This window comes from Gymnogyps californianus, chromosome 13 (assembly GCF_018139145.2).
Source record: "Gymnogyps californianus isolate 813 chromosome 13, ASM1813914v2, whole genome shotgun sequence".
Taxonomy (NCBI): Eukaryota; Metazoa; Chordata; class Aves; order Accipitriformes; family Cathartidae; genus Gymnogyps; species Gymnogyps californianus.
The window spans coordinates 19832732-19846285 of record NC_059483.1 but is presented as its reverse complement, the minus strand read 5'-3'; the positions used below and the strand labels follow the sequence as shown (position 1 = coordinate 19846285).

Below are 13554 nucleotides of genomic sequence, written 5' to 3'. Positions count from 1 at the left end.
AGGAAGCAAACCATGCTAACCAATGTTTTTTAAAATAAGTGCAATTTTAACTGGAAGAGTTGTGAAGTTGCATCATCTTGCTCTACTTGTATGATCCTAGCTTGCCATGTCCCTCTATCTCCCTGCTCTTATTCCAAAATCCTGTCCTCCTTTTTTCCTTCCTCCTTTTCCCTTCAGCCTTACCTTACTTGTGTGATGAGGATTGTATGCATTCGCTGCTGCTGAACTGCTGCTCTGTAATGGGATTGTCCCAGAGGACAGCTTCTGGGTAAGCTGCTTGGAGCATGCAGCAGATGCTTAAGCAGGACTTCCTTAGTATCTCTGGTTGCTGCTGGGGACGTATGGCCCAGCAGGGTTATCTCAGGACTCAAATATTGCTGTGTATTGCAGAATTATCTGTTCCGTGTGCTGAAGTTCACTTGGGCTGCTGTATTAATAGGTTGTTCCACATAAAGCATCCCTCCCTACCCTTCTCTAAAATGAAACTGCTCTCCCTGTGGCCCCTGGGCATTTATGTTCTGGTTATGGGTTTGTTGGGTTTTTTGCCGGTTGACGTTAACAAATCTGTGTGATGATGTATCTCTGAAATATCCGTTCTTTCCCTGTAGATCTCAAATGCCTTGTTAATCAAGTTTTCCTCTGTTGAGATAGATGTTCTATTTACAATGCCAGAAGCTTGAGCTGGCAAACGTTAAGGAATAATTGTGATTTCCTGAAATCTGCTTAAATAACTTGATCCGTGAGTGGTTGCCAAGATAAGTGTCCAGTCCTCTCTGGCTGGTTGATCGTACGATGTGACATACCAGCACTTGCAGTGCATCACTCACTCCTGTTGGGTACCGCATGCCACTGTGCAGCATGCAAAGGTGCATGGGGGTGGATACTCCCTATGCTGGTGGCTCAAAGTGAGGAACCACTGTTGGGCAGCTGGACCTTTGGTCATGCTGAGCATGGCTGTTGTAAAAATGGGGGTACTTGAAAACTTTTGCTTGTGAATATGAAGTGCAATGTGTACCACAGATAAGTCTGCTCTCTGCCTCTTCCATAGGGCTACAGTTGTATTCTAGAGCACTCAATGGCAGAGCAACACCTAAGAAATAGCTTTGTTTCAGTCATTGTCAACATGTGAAGCATTTTCCTGAGTGACATGGCATCTGGCACACTGATCCTTTGAATTCGTTTGTAGGTGAGATTTTGCCTTGAGCTAGAAAGGATTTGAAGCAGTCCTTGGATGCATACGCAGGATATGGATCCTACCCAGTCTGTGTAGCTATCAGATCCTCTCCTCCTAACGTGTTAATGGAACAGTTGTGTGACAATGAGGAAATCTTAGTCGCCGATGCTACGTATAGGTGCAGTTTCACCTTAAAATGAAGAGCAATGTTTTACTGCTGGCTGCTCTTACTCACAGATTGTATGGGTTTTATTGTGTTTACATTCATGATTGGTTGATTTTATATGAATATCTGTAGAAACTCTAAATATATTCTTGTGTAACCATTTGGAAGGTGTTTATCGAAGTGCTTCAAAGGATCAGTGATAAATGAGCCGTAGGACAGATAGTGTGTTGCCACAACTGATAGGTTGTGTACATGGTCAGACGGTCATTTTGGATTAAGATGTAAAACAATCCCTTGATCAAGCTCCTCTATGAAAGTTAGTAGGACTCATGCCACTAATTTACTTTGATGCTTGTGAAATCATCTTTTAAGTAAGCTGGTGACTAACAGAACTGCAGATGCACTATCAGAAATTCCCTCTGTACTCTTAGAAGTGGATGGTGCTGATGATATGACTGAAGTTACTTAAAGGAGATAAAGAGGCAGTGAGCGGGAAATGTCTGTATGGGTTCAGTTTACGTGAATAAAGGCATCTCGGTGAGCACACCATAACTTTCATTTCCAGAACAAGACCATTTTCTGTCATGGTCTTGCCATAACGGTTTGCACAAGACCTGTCCTTGTGAAAGAGATGGCAGTCCTTCTCAGCCCAATCCCAGCAACGTCAAGGGGAACACCAGATAGGTTTTACAAGCATACGAGCCAGATTATAGCACTAAGACTCCATCTGGACTGTTTTGATAAGTGGGAGCACACCAAAATGTTGTTGCGATTTTCACTTGATGAGTCGTTTTTGTTAGCTTCAGCATCAGAACTGTTCGTTCGTGCTTTTGTGCTATCTTGGCGGCGATTGCTTTTTCCATTCCTTGATGCACTGTTGATGTTGGATTGCTGGAACAGGAAGGTAAAAAGTTGAGTCTGGAGGCTGAAAAAAAATGTCAAACTGCACACTCCCTGGGGCTAAGGAAGGCAGAAGCACTGTTTTCTTCTCTTAGAAGGGTGATGGTCTGCCTGCTTTTCTGCAGAAACTATGTATTTTTTTGCATAACTATGGTTCTGATAGTGAGAGAGAGCTGGAATTCCCTTCAGATGTGGATTTTAGTCTGTTTTCTTCCCAGCTGAGTTTGTGTTGGACCTTTTCAATGTAAATCATGGAAGTTTGGCTACCTTGAATTGGGATACATTCAAAAAGAGTACCTTGAATTTTGCCGTTTTCTTTTCGGGTTGTGAGACTCACACAAGTAAAAGGTTAAATTCAGACGTTTCAAGTTTGAAGATGAAAGATCAAAGCTATGGCAGTCAGCAACTTTTATTTGTGAATTTCTGTTTCCATTTGACTGTAACTGGGCTGTTAATATTCTTGACTAGAAATGAAACATGATTACAATGGAAAACGGAGGGCTGGCAAGCCTGAGTGGACAATTGTAGCATTATCCAACAATCACAGGCAACAAGGAAACAGGTATTTAATACCGAAGGACACACAGTTATTATCCCCCTCATTCCCCTGCAAGCCACAGGGCACCTTCAAGACTGTTATTAAAGCTTTAAAATCTACAGAGATCACAAGAAACACTATGCTGCAGGATCAGAGATCAGGAGCATTGCTGTCATTCTACGTCTGTGCAGGACAAGAAAACACGTTAGGTGGAAGAGCACCGAGGGTGCTGGCAGACAACAGCCCTCTGCACTTCCGAGGAAAGGCGCAAACTTCCCCCGATCCTCTCTCGTTTCAGAGGGGGAGAATTTTTTCTTGTGTCATATCTGGCAACCTCTTTAACCCAACGTGTGAATGGGACAGCAACTGAGAGGTCCTCAGTACCACTGTGTGACCAGCTTACTGAATCTTTGGCTACGATTGCTCCCAGAAGAGGGCAATGGGGGAAAATCCTGAAGTCATTTTGTACAAGGAGACACAGGAAGGAGGTGGGAAGTTCTTCCTGGCTTCTGCAGCGACAAAAGCTGTACAGTGTGCGGTTGACTTGTTGCAGTGACGTGTCTGATGTAAAGTAGCATTCTGCCTTAAGGTTTCTTTTGCTGTGCTGTTGCACTGTGTGTATGCATTGACAACTACCAGATGTTGCATCCAAGTGTCCTCCTGCATCTCCATCGCTTCAGGCCACCTGTAAGTTCAGTTAGTTATGTCTTCCACAGGATGAACAAACAGCTTCCAGAAGTAGATTCCCCAAAGGACAAGGGTCTAAAATGAAGTGTGTCACATAATGAATTACATTGTTAATGACGGTCAAAGCTATAAAGCTGTAAACATGAGATTTAAGTATTTAAATCTCTGAAACTGTCTTCTTTAGAACAAGAGGATGAAAGTAATTCTCTCCTATTTTCATAGACAGCAGGGGAAGTCTTAGTTTTTGTGACGTACAGTCCATGTCTTAGCAGGAAATTAGCAGTATTCAGATGGGTTTCATGTGCCAGATTTGAGCCAGGATGGCAGTAAAAGACCAAGCAAACATTTGATGTACTTTTCCGTCGAGGGTCTCAGGAGTAGAGTTAACAGAAAGTAATTTTAAGTCCTCAGAATCCCAAGATGTATTTTCATACACGTAAAATCGGGTTGAGAAGTCTCACTAAGAAGCTGTCTCATGGTACAAAGCTGTACATTAATGATATGATGACTAAGATATTTTACTGTTTATAGTCCTAGGTTTTTGAAAGCCTGATTGATTCTTCCCAACTTGTGATATCACTGAAGAAGACAGCTGAGGTGGTTTGGTTTTTTTTCCCCTGAGAAGGCATTCTTCTGTGCCTGGTCCATGTGAGATCGGTGTTTGTCCTCTACCGCTGGCTGCTTCTCTGCCCATTGCACTACCTTAGCTTGTCTGTTTTTCTTCCTTCTGGTGTGTACTGGGCCCATCATTCAATGTGAGAAGTGAATTCCAAAATGTTTAATAGACATCTTTTAGTGACAGGCAAATGATTGATCCATCTGATTGTGAGAGGAGCAGCTGAAAGCATCTCGTCTCTGGTGCTCCAGTGCTTGCTGCCGAGAGATGAGGAGCTGCACACAAGGAGCTGCAGGCAGTACCTCTGTGTCTGTCTGCCCTTGGTCTGCACGGGCCAGTCTCTGTACTGAGCCGTGTGTTGGTGCCTGGCTTGATACATCCCCGGGTATTAGAGTCCCACAAGAGGTTCAAGTGGCAATATCTGAGCCACCCGCCACCGTGCTGCTTATGTGACAGTGTAAGGAGATGTCTGTGCATGCTGTTTCCCCTTCCCAGTCCCTTAGGAATTCAGCCAAGCTGGGGCACTTCTGACACAACAGGGAATCGCGTTCTTTTCCTTCCTCGGTGTCAGGTTTATCATAGGAACTGCTCTCCTGCACACTCACCTCTCTGGCTAGACTCTCCTGAAGAGCTGAGGTCAGCTACTGGAGCCTTGGAGCCTGGATATTCGCGTAGGAGAGTCGCTTCTTCTGCCTCTTGCACCCTGACAAGGCACTAAGCTCCTTTCTTCAGCAGTTCTGGGAACTGGCCAGGAAGGAGGGATCTGGATGTACCTCTGGATGTTGTGCAGTGCAATTGCCAGGATGAACCTCGTAAACCTCAGTGCCCCTGTAAAGAAGGAGCTGCTGGGTCCTATGGGGAGCTGTGACACCCACTAGTGTTACGTTGTACCCAAGCCAGGCTGGCAGGAGAAACTCGTTTCCTTCCAAAGGGCTCAGATAGCTCTGTTCTCATGCTGTGCCAGGTTTCTTGGGCAAATACTGACCAATGAGGTTAAAACAGCCGTTTCCCAAATCAGCTCCTAAGAAGAGCTCTCTTAGGAGGCAGCACCTGCTCAGATGTAGAAACCGGTACAGGTGCCAGCCTGAAGATGGGCCAGCTGCCTTGTGGTTCTGTCCAGGGGGTGGCTGTTAAGGACCTGGATTTAGCTTTTGAACAGGCCACCTCAAGGTCACGATGACGTGCTGGGAATCATCGTTGAGACGGCACAGGTAAGCATTGCACTGCTGCTGCATTTCCCCTGGCAGCTGGCAGGGTTCTTTCTCTTACCCTTTGGGAGTCAGTATCAGGCACCCACTTTTGCCATTAACTGGGAATTTAGGGGTGTTGAGAAATGACAAGGACAAAACCCTCTTTTCATCCAGAGCTGCTTCCTCCTCCCAGGGTTTTTGGGTCTTTTCCTTTCAGCAGAGAGGCTGCCCTGCAGGGAGCTTGCCCAAGCACTGGCTGCAGAGAAAGCATTGTCGGTGAAGGCTCCGAGTGCTTAATTCAGTGGGTGCAGAAGTGAGTTTGGAGGCATGTCTGGGGGAGCCTCTGGACTGCTGTCTTCCCCATTTACAGTTTGCGTGTTCTTAGCGAATGTTTGCTGCTGCGCAGAACATCCTGTGCTCTGTTCGCCACGCAGGTCATGCTGTGTTGGAATTGGTCTGTAATCCCTTGGTTACATGCTCCAGCAAAAGGACACGCTTTTGTTTTGGTGTGGGTTCTTTAAATACTTAATCAAATAGGCTGAATTGTCTAGGAATAAATTTACCCCTTTAAGGCAGAGCTTTCCAGCCTGCCTTTTTTCCAGCATGATTTTGCATTGGGATTGCTCTTTAGTGTTTTGATATTGTGCTTCAAATCTATGAGTAAGGAACTGGGCCTTTCCTCATTGTTCTCCCAGCTTCCTTATGGCCATTGCTAATTGTCAAGTACCCCTGGGGGAAATGCACAGGAAGGTCTTGGGGTGGATTAGTGCATTGTGCTAACATGCTTAATCGTTATATTGTTTAACAGCGTTATGGGATGAGATGACCTTTGAGGAAGAAGGTGGTCATATAACAAAGTATTGAGAAATACATCCAGGCACTAGAGCAGCATTTTGGAGGGAGAAGGGAAATCCCTGTGTTGGGAGCAAAGGGAGTTGTTGAAGCAGCTGTTGTTCAAACACAGTGTCCAGGCAGTAGACCATGATGAATCAGAAAAGGAATATAGATGAGGCAGAGCCATGAGGACCCTTCCCTAGAGCCATCTATGAATATGCTAAATATTTAAATACTCTTTAAGTTTTGATAGTTTAAGTATACTTTTCAAATAGAGGATTCAACCTGATTCATACTTTTTTGGGCATGGGAACAAGTGTTTGATATGCATGACCTTCTTAGCTTACCCCATAACAAATCCTTAACCATCCATGCTTCTCTTTAGCTGTGGAACAGGAACACAGCCAGTAACACCAGAGCACAGAACTTGTCCCCCTTTGAGCTGTTATCTCCTGATGCCCCAAGACCCTCACTGTCTGAAGTCTAGAAATCCTCTTCTGACCCCTTCGTACTGTATAGGAAAGGCTTTCATTTTAAAATTTCCACATTTTTCCAGTGATCCTATAATGCTGATCTGCAAAGGTGCCCTCTTCAGAGGGGTGAGGGAAGCTGGAAGTTAGAATTAGCTGGACAGGGAGATGTTAGGGCTTTCAGTGGCAGGTAAAAGGTCCACTGCGCTTCACTGGATCAAAGAAGGCTTTTAGATGTGTTGAAATCTCCTTAAAGGGTGAAATGCAGAAGCCATTCATATCACCTACCACCCAAAGCTGGCCCTAGAGCATGTGAAGTCTAGGCACACTGTGTGTTTTCTCAAGCTGCGACACATCGCTGTTATCCTTCCTGGAGCCGTAATTGGGAGCTTGCCTGTACCTACTGTTTTGGTGGTGGTCTCAGAGCAGGACTGAGTGTGCTGACAAGTGAAGCAAATGCTGTGTTTAAAAGATAAGCACTTTGAGAGTCCTAACTTGGAAGTGAATTGGAGTTCAGAATTCAGGCAATGAAATGTAGAGAGCTGGCATAGTCTGAAAGGCAATTTCTGTGTATATTTGAGAAAAGGATGTCGGGGGGGGATGAGTTGTAGAAAGATACTGGGACTTGCTTAAAAAGAGTATGGCTGGTATCCAGGGAATTTAGAAATCGTAGGAAGAAGACTGGAGGTGTCTCAGCAGGCTGGATTGGGTGTCTGTGGAAATAAGGTACTTAAAGGATACAGACTGGCACCTTCTGCTCAAGGACAAATGACCTGGATAACCAGGCAGAAAGGGAGGCCTGAGGAGGGAGCAAGTGGAGATGGAAACTTGTGCGTCACGGTGGATGGTCTCAGTGCAAGTAGGTAATGGGTTTTGTATGAAAGGAGTTTGAAAAAGAGGCACTGAGTGCTATCTGGGATAAAATAATCCTTGTGTAGCATCTTAATCTGTTATATTTAGCTAGTACATCTTTAGGACTCTCTAAATTATCCTTCTAATGCCTCAGTTCTGTGTTAGTGCCAATTTTGTTTAACGTGCCCATCAGTGGTGTGCCTGAAGTTATGTTCTGTTAACTCAGGATTGATGATGACATCTTTGGGCTCTCAGTCTCAGGCCTGCTCTGACCTTGAAGACCATGAGCCCTGAGCATGCCATGCTGGCTGGCATCAGATCACTGTTGAAACAAATGCCTTACTGCTAAATGGTTCAAAGTGATGCCACGCGCTCTTGAGCTCCAAGCATCACTGATGCTCAGGAGCCAAACATACTCCTTTCCAGGCGACCACTAACACAACTATTGTGCAAGATTCGTCTCAGTGTTAGTCTTGGTAGAGACCTGTAATAATAGTTACTGTTCCTGCAGGAAATGCCGGATTGATGCTGCAATACCCTGCAGCAGGCCGGATTGCTCTTGTTTCTTCATCTCTCCATGTCATGCTCTGTTTTCTAAATGTTTAATTACAGATGGATTGTGGCTTGTGGGTTCACAGATTTTCTCATCTGCTTTTTGTCAAAGGTAAGCAGATGTTCTGCCTGTTGCTCTGTAGAGTTGAGTCCCTTGTACAGCAGCTGCCAAGGAGCTCGGAGATGAAAACTTCAGCATATGGAAAAAACGGGATGAGAAGCCAGTTTCTGTGGCTGAGATGATCTTGTTTTGAAATATATCCAGCTGCTCTCTTATCCTGCCAGGTGTCTTGGTGTTGGCCCTCTGCTCTGTCCCAGGAAACTGCTGCCTCTGGAATTCCATGACCAGCTGGGGATGTGTGGGTTAGAGGGACCTTTGGTATTTGACCCCGTCTGCCTGCTTTATCTGAAGATGAATACCTTAAGGGAGAGAGCCTTGCGCTCTCCCTGCCAGCTTCCCTCCAGCCTCCGTACAGAGATGAGAACCATGCCAATGAAACAGGATGCAATTACGTAATTTACATTGTGTTGCGGTTGGGCCTGTTAAATTTGCATTCATAATCCATACTCAAATTGGAGAAAAACCTGAAAGCAGTCTGATTTGTGGTTACAATTAGATAACTCGACTTCTGCTGTCAGCCACTTGTCTCCCCGTGCTGTGCCGTCCCGTACATTTGGAGGCCAGGACTGGAAAATACCCTGAGGATGGTGAGAGCTCGGTGTTCTAGGAAGTGCTGCTGGGACCGTGGGCTCCCTCGGCATTCCCAGGCTGCCTCCTGGGGTACTATCTGAGGCTCCCCAAGGCAATAAACACTAGTCATTAATTGGTTTAAATAATTTTTAAATAATGGAGGTATAATGAATAACCATCCTAATTATAGTAAATATGCATGAGGGCTGAACTAACATGACGTAAATGAGGTTAATTCTGGTATTTTAATGTGACTGCTTTGCTGTACTGCCCGTAAGCATTCTTTTGTCATAATCTTTGTATGCAATTTTACATCTGTTTGCAAACAATATTTTCAGTTCATTTTTAACATGTGGAACCGTGTCAATCTTCCGACTTGGTTATTACTCAGCAAGAAGGATACCAGAACCTTTTAGTTCATGGCGCGGATATTTTCCATTTAATCAAACTATGAACAATATAAGGAAATAATTAGCTGAAGTGGTGTTTGGTTTTGTGCACGAGCCAGCCGCTGGAGGAGATCTGAATATGGTTTGCTTGTGGTGCAGGCACCTCCTGCACTCCCTTGGTTGCTGCTCTGTGGTTGTAGCCAAGGAGAAAACTTTGGCTTATTAATCCTTGTGGATCTGGGGGCTCCAGAGCTGAGCCTTGGTTCTGTTCCAGAAATGACCTGTGCCGCTCCAGGTGTGTCATCTGTAAAGCTGAGACTGACAATTGCTATTCCACTGAGTCAGGTACCCATGGCCTTTCTTGTGACAAGGGACAGTGGCATGCAGTTACCATCCCGCTGGAAGAGCCGGAGCACACTTCCTCCACAGCAATCCACAGCGGCACTGGTTGCTACATCCACGTCTCCATGCGGTTTGGCAGCCCCTGTGGTAGCTGCTGAAGCATGACCCATAGGGTGGAATATGTGGAGAGCTGTCAGCTCATTGTTAAGAGGCTCCAAAGTGAAATTTTACTGAAGGTTTTAATGTTTGGCCCAATTCAGTTAAAGCAGAAGCCTGGTTTGATTTGAGGGAGTGTGCCGTGCTCTGAAAGCTCTCCACGTTTCAGATTTTCTAGGTCACTCTTGGATGCTCTAAATTTTTTTCAGAGAAACAGTTAGCAAAAACTTTGACATTGATGATTTATATTCTTCTGTCATCTCGGTCTTGGAGAGCATAGAGATACTTTTTTGGCAAGTTCTCCCCCTCCTCAACCCCCAGTCATCATCATTAGAAGGCTGTCAACAAGCATGAAAAATACCAGCATGCCAACTGTAAATGCTAATTAACAGATAAGCAGCCAAAGTGGGTAACTCGTGCCATGCCTGACCTGCAGCAGTCTGTCTCCTGGCCCCGTCAGTAGCTGCGTTGCTTCCCTAGGAAGCGTGATCAAAGCAGTCTGTGCTCACGTACCTGCACTACTCGGTAGCACGCACAATTTCTCCTGCCCATGTGAGTTAGCTGTGCTCTGTTCGGAGCAGGAGGTGAGTTCTTTCCTTGCTAAACTAGTACGATTGCAAAGAGGATCAACTAGAGGTGAGTTAAAACCAACCTCCTGAGTGGGCATTACGTGTGCTAGGAGTGTGGTCTGGTTTTTTTCTTACAGTTAGGCTTAGCTTTACCATTTAGATCTTACTGATATTCTTTTAATGCTTCTGGTTTAACTTTGGGGACAAAGAGCTTGGAAACTGCTCTAGTAAAACTGGAGTTTTGTTGCTGAAGCCTTGTGCCCAGCAGACGTGAAGTCTCCAGAGTGCTTTTGGAAGGATTTCATCACCTGTGGATATCATGGCTAAGGGATTTCCCATTTTTCTTTCCCTCTCTTAAAGTAACCTGTTCTTCTGGGGTTTGTCCCTGCTCAGTGAAGGGCTTTGAGACATTGCTACTTGCTGTGTGCGCTTTCTGCAAACAGGCTTTATGGTTTCATGGCATCGCTCTCTATGACCACCTCATGATGGGATTGCTCAGTTGATCAGAGTCTACTGGCAGTAATAGTTACATACTAGGCCATCAGCTATTATTCCAGATGATGTAGATTTTTTAGTAGCTTTAGCTGAAATGGCTTGTACTGAATTGTATCACTTAGACTAGAATCCAGTATTGCATCTCCAACAGAGCTCTAAGCAATAAAACATGCATAACTGTGTTTGAAAGATATCGAACAGTAGCATAAATCATTGCTCCCAGCAGTAAAGTCCCGATGCTCTGTTTTGATGAATTTGGCAATTCAGAAAAAACAGTAGAATCTGCTCGTGCCCTTGGAAATCTAGACATTTCCATGGCTGAGAGCTTGGTGTTCTAGTACTGCAGAGCTGTGCTGCCTTTTAAACCCTTCACTGGTGAGTCAACCGTGTGTTTACTGCTAGTTTTGAGGGGGAGGTTCCTGACTGGGAGGACCAGAGAGACATTTCTGTAGCATACTGATTTAGAAAGAAAAGGCCAAGCTGCTCAGAAGTACAGGATGTTGAAAATCCACAAGGAGAATTAACGGGCATAGCACAGGTGAGTCGGTGAGAGAGGTCCAGGATAAAATGCGTGAATATGGAAGAGAAAGTTACAGTCTGGGTACCAGACAGTACATGTGGCATACCTTGGGCTTACCTTTTTTTTCCCCCTAGCACTGTTCCCTGAAATTCTCAGAAAAGCTTTGTGATTTCACAAAGATCTGCTCAATTGAAAGTGGTAAACTGAAAATTAGAGTATTATCCAAAACATTTTGCAGAGAAAACGAAGAAGATATAGATGAAAAAGAGTAAGCGGTGGCGGGTACTAGAGGAAATAAAGGTTCTGAAAATATTTGGGATGGAATCTAGTAACAAAATGAGGGAATGAGGAATTTAAAGTCACTGAATCCTGACAATGTGTGTCCTAAATGAAGGACTCATTTTAGAGTGTTAAATGATGATTGCAACCTTGAAAATGACTTTATCAAGAAGAAATCAGTAAGAGAGAGCTTGTTGAAAAAGTGAGCAGGCAATCAGCAGGGTGTTAAGGAAATTAGGGAGTAATTATGCAAGTGACACTTTCTGCAGTCTCTGAGAACTTAATTTGCAGTAGAGACCAGCACCACATGCACTTAAAAAACATTTTCCGTAAAACCAAAAATAATCTTAAGGCTTTCTGGCAAGTTTTATCCTCAATGGCTGGTAGAGGGATGAAGCTGTATGGTGGATTGCCCTACCAGAGGAAGTGTCCTCAAATCTAGTTGTCCTTGTTTCCCGAGCTCATAGGCAGGGCTGCAACTGCCTGCTGAGGAGCTGCTGTTTCTGAGGACTTTCCTGGGTTCACAGAGTGGCCACAGCTCTGCTCGTGAGGATGTGCACCCTGCCTTCTCTCCCTGCCTGTGCTCGGTGGGTCCTGAGGCAGACGCGGGCATTTCTAGCCTGCTCTCCTGGCACTGCCCGTCTCTTGAGTGTGTGATGTGATGGGTGCCCTGCCTGGGAGAGGGAGCGTGTCCATCTCAAAGGGACCAGCAGTCCCAGTGGGACAGCCTTGATTTCCACTTCCGTGTCTTTCTCACTTGTGTTTCCTCATGTGCCTTAAAGAAGGTGCAAACCTTCTCCTAGACGTGTAAAGTAGGCAATACTCCACGCTGTGAATAGATCCCAAGGAGATTCCTTGCGTCTGAAGTTGCAGCACTGTGCTCTGGGTGCACACGCCAGCCCTCAGCAAGGTCTAGGAACGGCTCAGCTTTCTGTGAGGCGAAGGCAAATCCATGCTGGAAAGCAGTGCTTGAACAGCTGGGCGGCAGAAAGGAAACCCCTGAAGAGTTCAATGCATATGGGCCTGGTAGGAAAGGAGGGCCTTGGTCCATAAAAGGCAGGCTGTGGAGAGGGGAGGTGATGGAACCCGACCTTACGGAGCAGTGTCTTTCGTCTCCAACTTTCTCTGCTGCATTTTTTCGTAGGGGTTAAAGGATTGTTGTTGTACCGCCGCTGAGTGATTCCCTCCCATGAACTCTTCCCTCCTACTTTACATATTCCCTAGCATCTCCCTCACGTTCTGCACAGCAATTTATGCATGAGTGTATCGTAACTTCTGAATAATAACTCTAGGAACTTGTTTTCTCATGTTCATGGTTTGCTCTGGGGGGCTCTTGCATGACTAGGCTGCTGGGTCAGAGTACCTGGGAAGCTTCTGACTCACCAGAGGTCCCCAAAATAGCTTGGGGCCATTTGCAGTTCCCTGACATCTGTCTGTACCATCCAGCAATGGGCCAGAAGAGCAGCTGCTCTCCTGGGGCTTGGAAGACCTGGGTCTGTGTCTCGTTATTGTCAACGAGTCTTATGTTGTGGTATTGGGAAATACAGACTGCGTGGTCTGGCAGTGCCTCTCGTGACATGAGATGTCTCATGGCTCTGTGCATCTGCGGCTCGGCCTGCATCCTGCATGCCCAGGCATGGTCTGTTGTCCACGGCAGATGAGAGCCCCAGGAATCCTTGCTGCTCACTGCTTTTATGGGCTGCTCTGGGCAGGAGCTGGGGGACTTGCACCTACGACTTCATTTCACCCTTAAATCATCTGCATTTCAGCAAAGCTTATGGATTTGTTGGGCTCCTGACGTCTCTCCAAAGCGTCATGCGTGGAGCTGAAAGCAATGTGTCTTTGTAGGCAGTGGAGCTCCTCTGCTGCTGCTGCACAGGTGCTTGAGGCCAGCCCCACCAAGGACTGGCTGCAGAGCAGTGGCTCTGCTGGCTGCGGAGCCAGTGGCCTTGCCACGTGCTGGCATACTTCTCTGAAGGAAAGCCAGGGTTTCATGAGTGACATGAAGACTAACCCAAGTATGAAAATTCTCTCACCTCAGTGGCATTTTTCCCTGTGTTCCTCCTCAAGTAGCTGCCTTGAGGCCAGCCTGGTGGTGGCTGGTGTGAAGGAGGCTGTCCAGCTGCCCCTTTCC

At 45.8% G+C, this 13554-nt stretch overlaps 1 protein-coding gene across 2 annotated transcripts in view; it reads left to right on the top strand.

Moving 5' to 3' along the window:
- RBM6 (RNA binding motif protein 6) overlaps positions 1-13554 on the top strand; it is a 55258-nt gene that overhangs the window by 24152 nt on the left and 17552 nt on the right. The gene's annotated exons all lie outside the window — the stretch shown is intronic.